Source organism: Otolemur garnettii, unplaced genomic scaffold, assembly GCF_000181295.1.
Source record: "Otolemur garnettii isolate 467f Iridium unplaced genomic scaffold, OtoGar3 scaffold00205, whole genome shotgun sequence".
NCBI classification, from domain to species: domain Eukaryota; kingdom Metazoa; phylum Chordata; class Mammalia; order Primates; family Galagidae; genus Otolemur; species Otolemur garnettii.
The window spans coordinates 1,243,530-1,252,635 of record NW_003852600.1 but is presented as its reverse complement, the minus strand read 5'-3'; the positions used below and the strand labels follow the sequence as shown (position 1 = coordinate 1,252,635).

The 9,106-nt window shown below is 38.2% G+C and overlaps 1 non-coding gene across 1 annotated transcript; it reads left to right on the top strand.

Annotated features, from left to right (window-relative positions):
- The first annotated feature begins 7,889 nt into the window (after nt 1-7,889).
- LOC111721951 lies at nt 7,890-7,993 on the top strand. The gene has a single exon (XR_002770930.1). It is a non-coding gene; the product is annotated as a U6 spliceosomal RNA (small nuclear RNA).
- The last annotated feature ends 1,113 nt before the right edge of the window (nt 7,994-9,106 follow it).

The following is a 9,106-nucleotide window of genomic DNA, read 5'->3' as shown; positions in this document are numbered from 1 at the left end:
TCTATAAATATGATTCACCACAGAAGCAAAACAGCTATCATACAATCATCTCAATAGATATAGAGGAAGCATCTGACAAAATCCAGCACCTTTCATGATAAAAAAACACTCAACAAACTAGGCATAGAAGGAATATCTCTCAAGATTATAAATCCATGTACAGAGTTGGACAATTGAGTTCAGGACCTCCTCTCAGATAACATGCCACACACCTCGGTGCTGAATATCTCTGTGGCACCTTCGAAGTCCTCCCCTTGGCCATCTGGTGACAAAGAAATCATGACAACTCTGAACAGCCAAAGAAATTTTAACCAAAATGAGCAAAGTGGACAGCATCACACTACCAGCCATCCAATACATGAAAAAGCCATGGTAACCAAAAGAGCGTGGTACTGGCACCAAGAGAGACATGTGGACAAGGGCATAAGGCAGCCGAGAATCAGACGCACACGTGGAACCGTCAACTGATTCTCCAGCAGAGGTGCCAAGAGCACACAGTGGAGAAGGACGGGCACTTCAATAAACAGCGCTGCAAAAACGGGGTGTCTACAGGCAAAAGAAGGAAAACGGGCTGTTACCTCATCCCTTATGTGGGTGAAAGACTGGAGCATAGGACCCGAAACTACAAAACTTGCAAAAAATAAAGGGAAAAGCTCCATGACATTGTTCTGGACAGAAACTTGTTGAATGTAATCTTAAAAACACAGGCTTTAATAAAAGCAAAAAAGGACACATTGGATAATATCAAACTAAAAAGCTTCTGTATACAGCAAATGAAACAGCAGCATGAAGAGACCTCCGTGGATTGGGAGGAAATATTTGCAATTCACACCTCAGATAAGTGGCTAATGTTTAAAATAGGCAATGTCTTCAAACTACTCAATGCGACGAAAACAACCCTGTGAAAAACAGGCACAGGACGTGAAGGGACATTTCCCAAAAGAAAACGGATAAACGGACAACAGATACACAGGAAAGTGTTCGACATTTCTAATAAATCATAGAAGTGCAAACTGAACCCAAAGGAGGGGTCCCTCTGCACTTGTTAGGTTGGCTGTTATCTAGAAGATTGATGGTGACAAGCGCTAAAGGAATTGGAAGAACAAGAAACCTTATACATGGTTGGTGGTGTATAAATTAATGCTGCCATTCTGAAAAACAGTATTGGAGTTTCTTGAAAAAGCTGAAAACAGAAACACCATGAGATGCTGCAGTTTACTGTGGTCCAGCGCTTGTGTCTTCTTTTGAGAAACGTCACTTCATGTCCTGTGTCTTTTTTAAAAGGGTTGTTCTCTTGTTATTGCATAGTTTGAAGACGTAGAATTTTTAAAATATTAGCCATTTGTCTGAGAATTGAAATTGTCATGCTGAAGGAAGTCTGCACCCCATGCTTACTGCACATTTTTTCACAGTAGCCAAGCTAGGGAAACAGCCTGCGTGTACATCAGGAGGTGAATGGATTTCAAAAATGTGCCAAGGGACACAATGAAACGTTAGTAATGTTCAGTTTTAGAAAACATGAAATTCTGTCATTTGAGATGACGTGGAGGAGGCTAGAGAGCATGATGTTAAATGAAAAAAGCCAGTCACAGAAAGATGAATGCCATCGATTTCACTTATCCTTGGATTCTAAAGCCGTCACACTCACAGGAGAGCACAGAGACGGTCAGCAGAGGCTGGGGTGGTGGTGGGGAGAGGACAGTGCTGGTCCTGGGGTGACTGCCACAGGGAGGTGGGAGGAATCGGTTTTGATGTTCCCCTGCACCGGAAGGTCAGAGGTTGCCATCATTCTGAATAATGCACTCTGTGTTTCAAAGTCACTAAATGAGGATTTTAAATGTTTTAACTACAACAAAAAGTAAATATTTAAGGTGATGGATCAAATTATTCTGATTTGATCATTCATTCCAGAAGGAACTGAAATATCGCACTGTACCCATAAATATATATGGTACAATTATTTGTCAATTAAAAATAAAATAAACCTTTCTTAAAAAGAACAGAAACCGATGCCGAGTTAGAGAAGTGGCTTCACACCACACAGTTACTCATGCAGAATCCTGGGTGGGTGTTTCTGGATGACTTCCCTCAAACTGCACGATGCTCTGATCTGGCCTCCTTTGCACCTGGGACCTCAGGGGCAGGGAATGGAGAACATTACATGGCTGTCTGGTCCTTCTGATCACAGTCTGATGAATAGAACCAACCACAGGATCCTATGTATGGAGAAGGGGCTTGGGCAGTACAGCAGACGGCTGCTTCCCAGAAACAAGTGTATGGCATGGAAAGGGAAGATTGACTGTCTCAGCCACAGAAACCCCGTCCAGATACTGGGCTACACATGGCTATGGCAGGACTAGTCATCAGCAAGGGGAATGGCCATCATGAGTAGTATAAAGATTCATCTCTCAGCTGCTCTCCCTGAGTGATGGCTATCTGAATAAAAACGGAGTTTCCAGGGTCTTCTAGTCACTATGAGTTCCGTCCTCTTCCAAATGGTCACCCTTGCGTGGATGTGAGCAGAGCATGGACGCCACCTTAGCTACTGCTGCGAGGCAAGCTGACATGGGAGAGATCAGAGACACAAAATAAGACTGATCTTTCTCTGAGTGATTACTGAGTTGTTTACCTGGTTGTCATCAAGGTAGGTGTTTTGTCTACAGATTGACTGTCAATAGGACATCCAGGCAAGGGATTTAGCTGTACTCTCTCCCCTGGTTCACTCTGGATGTGTTTGTGAGATGCCTAGAGAGACGTAAGCCCATGGCACGTAACCAAACCAAGTGACCCCAGCAAGAGACTGCACAGGACCTTGATCTAATTAACAGACAGGTTTGCTTAAGGAAATAACAAACAAACCTATTTTGAGCCACAGCAAGAGACAACTATGCTGCAATAAAGTGATAAATGGTGGCCACATAAACTAATTATGCAGCAGATTCTCTCTACATGTCAAAAGATCATACTCATACATCATGCTTCTCCAACTTGTATACACATCAAATGACACTCAATTTAAACAAATCTTTTTGACTGTTTTAAGGCTTAATTTTTTCACCTATAAAATGAGAGTTGGATGAGATGATCTTTGTAATCTTTCAGGTTTTTTAAAGTCTTAATCTTAAGTAAATTATGATCTATGGCTAAACTAGGATGTCTTATGTCTCTGTGATTCTTTGGTGGCTAACACCTACTGGGTCTTCTGTCTGATGAATGAGGAACCTAGACTCCTCATCAGCTTCCATCAGAGAAAGGAGGTTAATTTGTAGCTTACACTTTTAAATATCTCTATCTATGTAATCTACAATACTTGCATATCTGAATGGACAGTGCATAGTTGGAGACCACAGATGTTTTTACAAACAATGACTTTAAAAGCCAATGCAATCCATGAAATGTGAAATAGGTCCAGCTGTGAGCACATGTGGCTGTTCCCTTTGTGTGATATAAAAGCAATGTTAATTACCATGAAGGTGCATTAATTTGATTTTATTTATTTGATGCTCTTGATGGTTTGTGGCTGGACTTAATATTTTCTTTGTAACACAACTCTTTCTTAAGTGATCACTATTATAATTAATATTTCTGAAAAATGTTTATTAAAAAAGTTTTGCAAATCTTCAGATTACTCCAGCTATGCTCTCCTGTGAGTAATGACAGCATAGACCAGCCTATCATTGAAGTATTGTCTCCAAAAGATAGTTGCTAGGTAGGTATAGCAGATTATTTTGAGTCACTTTAGAAATTTTATTTAATTCAAATGCATGTTCTTGAAAATAATGTGATCTTTTTACTAATTTCAACCAGTTCTCCTGTCTATGAACTAAAATTTTTGACAATTTTGACATGTTTTACCAGGACAAAAAAATGAAGATATCACAGATCAGTTATCTTTTGGGTTGAAAGAAATCAAAATTTATATAAAGTAGAATGGGCCATTGTAAAGTTTTACTTTGAGTGTAATTATTTTTGTTTTATAACTGAAAAACTTTCCATAACTGATCAAGGGCCTCCCAGTCGTTTGTGAGCCAAGGGAACGTGCCTGTAAAAAACTCTGACCCTGGGTTTACTGGAAAGAAGATTCTGGGGGAAACAGACGTAGGGGGCAAAGTGGGGATTTGTGGAAATTACAACAGGTCTTGTTCTGATTTCTGTAGTAACATTTCTACAAAACTAATGAAGTGTTTATTCATAAAGTTAATTAGTCCTAACGATGAGAAAATAGATATGTATAAAAGATCAACACCTCAATTCTTCAGTTAGTTCTCTTAGCAGCAAACTTCCTAGTCTTTTTTTTTTTTTAATTAAATCATAGCTGTGTACATTAATGCAGTCATGGGGTACAATGTGCTGGTTTTATATACAATTTGAAATATTTTCAACAAACTGGTTAACATAGCCTTCATGGCATTTTCTTAGTTATTGTGTTAAGACATTTATATTCTACATTTAGAAAGATTCACATGTACCCTTGTAGGGTAGACCATAGGTGTGGTCCCGTCAATCACCCTCCCTCCACCCATCCTCTCCCCTTCCCTCCCCGCCCCCCCCATCCCCATATTCTTGGACTATAATTGGGCTAAAGAGAATCTGAGTTTCTAAAGGAGTGGCCCACCCACATTGCCTTAACCTGTTCTTAAATAGGGAAAAATACTTTTAAAGTCAGCATATTTTTAGTTAAGTCATTAAGGAAAAAATAATTTTAAAAAGATAATACATTTCAAGACAGAAAAATGTGTTTTATTTTTTGTTATCTTGCAATCTCAACTTAAGACATGTTCAAAAACATTAAATTATTTCTATTTTATCCTAATATTTTACTTACAGGGAGACTCATTAACTGATGTTTTATACGATTGGATCTACAGGAAATACATAAGGGTAGCCAGGCTTAGCAAAAATATAATAGGCTATATGGCCCGTAGATGTGCTGGTACCATGACAGATTGCTTCTTTAGATGTGACCATGTCATTAGTATTGACATGCCTTTGATTTCTGCCTACTTTTCTGGGGTATCAGCATTGCAGGCTGCTTTCCTCCCCTCCTCTATAAAAGCTGGTAAGGGGATTTAGTTTAGCAAATTATTTATTTCAGAAGAAACCTAAACTTTGAAACTTTTTTGTTTTTTTGAAGTAGAGCTGCATAGGTCCTCACAGGCTTAATGTGTGAAGAAGGGGGGTCCCAGGCAAGTAGTTACGTATCTTCCATCCTGGAAACACGTGTAGACAGGGTGGTTTCTAATATGAGGCTTTTGAGAACACTCTCAAAAATGTCACATTAGAAAAAAATCTTTATGTAGAAAAGTTTTAGAATATCATTTGAAACTATACTTTCCAAGGTACAAGTTGTCTACTTGTGGTTATATTGCAAGCAGAAAAATATAAACTTACTATCAGACATTTGTCTGCATTTTAGTTCCAGAATATGCAACACTTACTGCATTCAAATGCACAGTTATAGATCTTCAGTGAAATATTGAAATAAAAAGCATATGTGGTTGATAACCTGTTTGTCTTTTAAACTGTAACTAAATGTCAGCTACTTCTGAGGGGCAGCGCGCTTCCTCACAACTAGGGTAAGGTTACCCTCAAGAAAACTGACCACGAAGTGACCAGCTGTGGGACAATTTGGAGTACAGGGGTCGAGATGATGAAAATATTAAGCATGGAGAGGGGACCTGGTTCTGTTCTGGGTCTGCAGAATGTCTTGAACTGTTTTTCAATGTTTTCGGTTTGGCAAACCCTAAGTGTGTTTTGCTAAGCACTTTTCTCTTCATTTTAAACCCATGTGTATTATAAAGGAAATTTAATCCGTATGTTTTTGATTCCTTTACACTTAACTCATCAAAATGTTGTTTTGTAAGAGCTATTTGATGTCCAAGAAGTCTTTGAGTCTTTTTATAACTTTTAAAAGCTCCCCCTTCCTTAGAAACAGGAAGTTGTATTTTTCTAAGAGTAAACAAAAAACAAAGAAACTAGAATTTCTTAGACAACTTCAAACCTAGGATAAGTGTTAAAAATAATAATAATAAAGCAAACACCAGGTGCTTGGTTTGTTCTAAGCATTTTTTTATATTTTAAATTATTCAGTTCTTGCAGCTACCGTGTGCAGGCGGTGCTGTTACTGTCTCCACTTTCAGAGAGGTGTGAAGTCACCTGCCCACAGTCGCACAGCTCTGGAAATGGAGCTGGGATTTGAAACCCAGCAGTCTGGGCCTATGCTTTTGACCATTATTCTCCACTGCCTGCTTCTACAGTGCTAGCCTGCAACTTAAGAACTTTGGATATTACTGAAAATTAGTTATGTACCAGTAGCGCAGTAGATGCCGGCCAGATCATGAACTTGCCCCAGGGAGAGTGTTTGCTTTCTAATGGGCACATATGGTCCAAAGGTTAAAACAAAAACAAAAACAAAAGCAATCAAACAAAAACACCTGAATGAAACCCAGCATTGTTCTTACCCTTCATTTATTCCACGAGTATTTACAAAGTTTCCACTAGAGTCAGGCTCTGTTCTGGTCATTGAGGATGTCGTAGTCCTAGAGCTTGTATCCTAGTGGATATCATGTCCCTTTTCTGAGCGCACACTACTGGGGGGGGAATCTGGAAAATGTCCAGACTGCTGCAAAGATTTTCAACACCAGGAGGGCTGGGGGCAGCTGGGGTGACCTGCAGCAACCTGCCTCCAGCCTGTGCTCTTGGGAGCAGGTGGAGAATTTGGGGTGTCCACTGCTGCTCTGCAGGTGCCTCTGGACATTTCTGTCCAGTGCAGCTTTTCCTTTCCTCAATAAGGTAAAAAAGCTGGTTTCCTATTTGTGTAAAATAAAACTCATTTGTTCCTTAAAAGTCTTCTAGATATTGAAAAACAAAATACTTTCCAGGAATTTTATACTCATTAATGTTATTATAAACTGGTATGTTTGCTGCGTCTGAGTTATGAACAAGAGATTACAGTAAAAACCAAAGGAAGTTTAATTCAAGTCGGTTAATGTTTATTTGAAAAATTTTGGGGGTGTTTTTCATTGTACAAGCAATGCAAACATATTGAAAATAATTCAGAAAACAGAATGAAGTTAAAAATGAAGCTCTACAGACACAAGTATCTCTGGAAATTCTGTTGGTTATAAATGTGTACTTTATTTTATAAAAAATAGCAGCAATTGCTTTTCACTTAAGTGCTTATTTTTCTGATAGTTTTTGTTCTCATTAAAAAAAAAGAAACACCATGTTTTTTCTTTTAAAATGAAATAACAAAATAGAATTTGGTAACTTGCATTTGGTTTTGCTTTAAACTTGAGGAAGTTTACACTTTCTTAAAGAGAAGACCTTTTAAGGCACCACCCTTGGGCTAATCAGAATTAGCCTAATAATGGTGCAGCTCCCAGCAGAGAGAAGACACCCAGAAAGGTGGAAACTGAAAGCTGGGAGAGATTTGTGGTACGGTGAGGAAAAGTCATCCACCATGATACCTTTCCTTAGGAAATGTGTCTTGGATTTCAAATAAAAATTCCTTTAAAATGAAATAAAACAGTTTAAAAAGAATGAGTTCTACCAGGCCTCTCAGGTGTATAAAACCCTAAAAGTGGCTGGAAATGATAAAAATTTGTCAGGCTTATTACAATGACATGCTTTCCTACCAAGCCCTCGGAAGAAGGCCGAGATTAACCGTTCTTTGTGAAAGAAAGTTTCTCTTCTCATAAATATTGTTGGTAAGAATACCTTTAAAAGTTTTAAACTTTAAAAACCTGTAAAACTCTCATATAAATTAACCTTTAAGATAAAATACACTGAAACATAAAGTGTTAAATACTGTAAATTACCTAAAAAAAGAACAAAGCACAATAGTACGCTGTGTTGAAAAGTAACATGGAAACATACTACATAAGTGGTTGCTTCAGCAGCACATATACTAAAATTGGAATGATACAGAGAAGATTAGCACGGCCCCTGTGCAAGGATGACACGCAAATTCGTGAATGGGTTCCATATTTTTTGCGTTGAGTGTTGTAGACTGACTGAAGTATTATTTTGGACCAATATTAACCTGTCTTATCTTACTCAGAGTTGTAGGTAATGGATAGCAACAATGTTATTGGGTTACTTAGAAAAATAACATGTCTTGTGATCCATTTTCCCAGCTGCTTTACATTTCTAATACTTTGCAGAATAACGGTCCTATAGGTTAATGTTTTCTTATCTTCTTTCACTTACATTGTTGCCTTAATGATGATGACTAGTATAATAAAAAAGCCATACATTTCTGAACCCCCCCCAAAGAAAACATACTACATAAAAAATCAATAGGTTGGAAAAAGACTTATGTTTTTAATCTTTCCATCAAATACCTCTGAGCAGTCAAAAATGTTCTTGCTTTATGTGATTTTCCTGGGTCTGCTAATAAGTACTTCTTCTTAGCTTTGAGAATTTTATTCAAATGTCAAGGGAATTTTAAAAAGTGCACTTTCTTTGAAGAAAATAAAAGGAAATCCCTGAGTCATGCATGTTTCAACCTTTAAATTATCTTATTTGAAGTATTACTTTTTTCAGGCTTATTGCATTTGTCTTATAATAATTTTCCTGTAAATACTTCCATGTCCTTTGTCATTCTTGCCAGAGCTGCCCCATCTCCCCCGATTTGTTGCCGACTGTTGGAGGCTGACAGAGAGCTGCTCTGGGTACACCAAGTGGGAAAGCTTAGTCTACACAGAAACAAAGAATCACAGTCCATCTTACTTTAGCTTTATAATTAGTAGGTGTTTCCTCGGTCTTGGTATTTTTTTCCCCTCTTAATAATACAGACTAGAGTAATACATTCTGTGATTCTCAAGAAAACCTCTACTGAGGTTCTTTCCCCTGGACTTGGCCTTGGAAGAGAAACAGCGAGAAACAAAGCGACTGACTTCCAGCGTGGCCGTCAGACATAAGGGCTCACTCTTGACCCCACTTTCTCAGTCTAATTCTGACCTTTGCACAGTGCTGTACCCTCACCTTAAAAAACTTATGAGTACTACCTTTTAATAGTTTGCAATAGTGTCCACCGATGTAAAAATACATAGAGATACCAATTCTAATAGACTGAAACTGAACAATGTCCCCATTACCATGA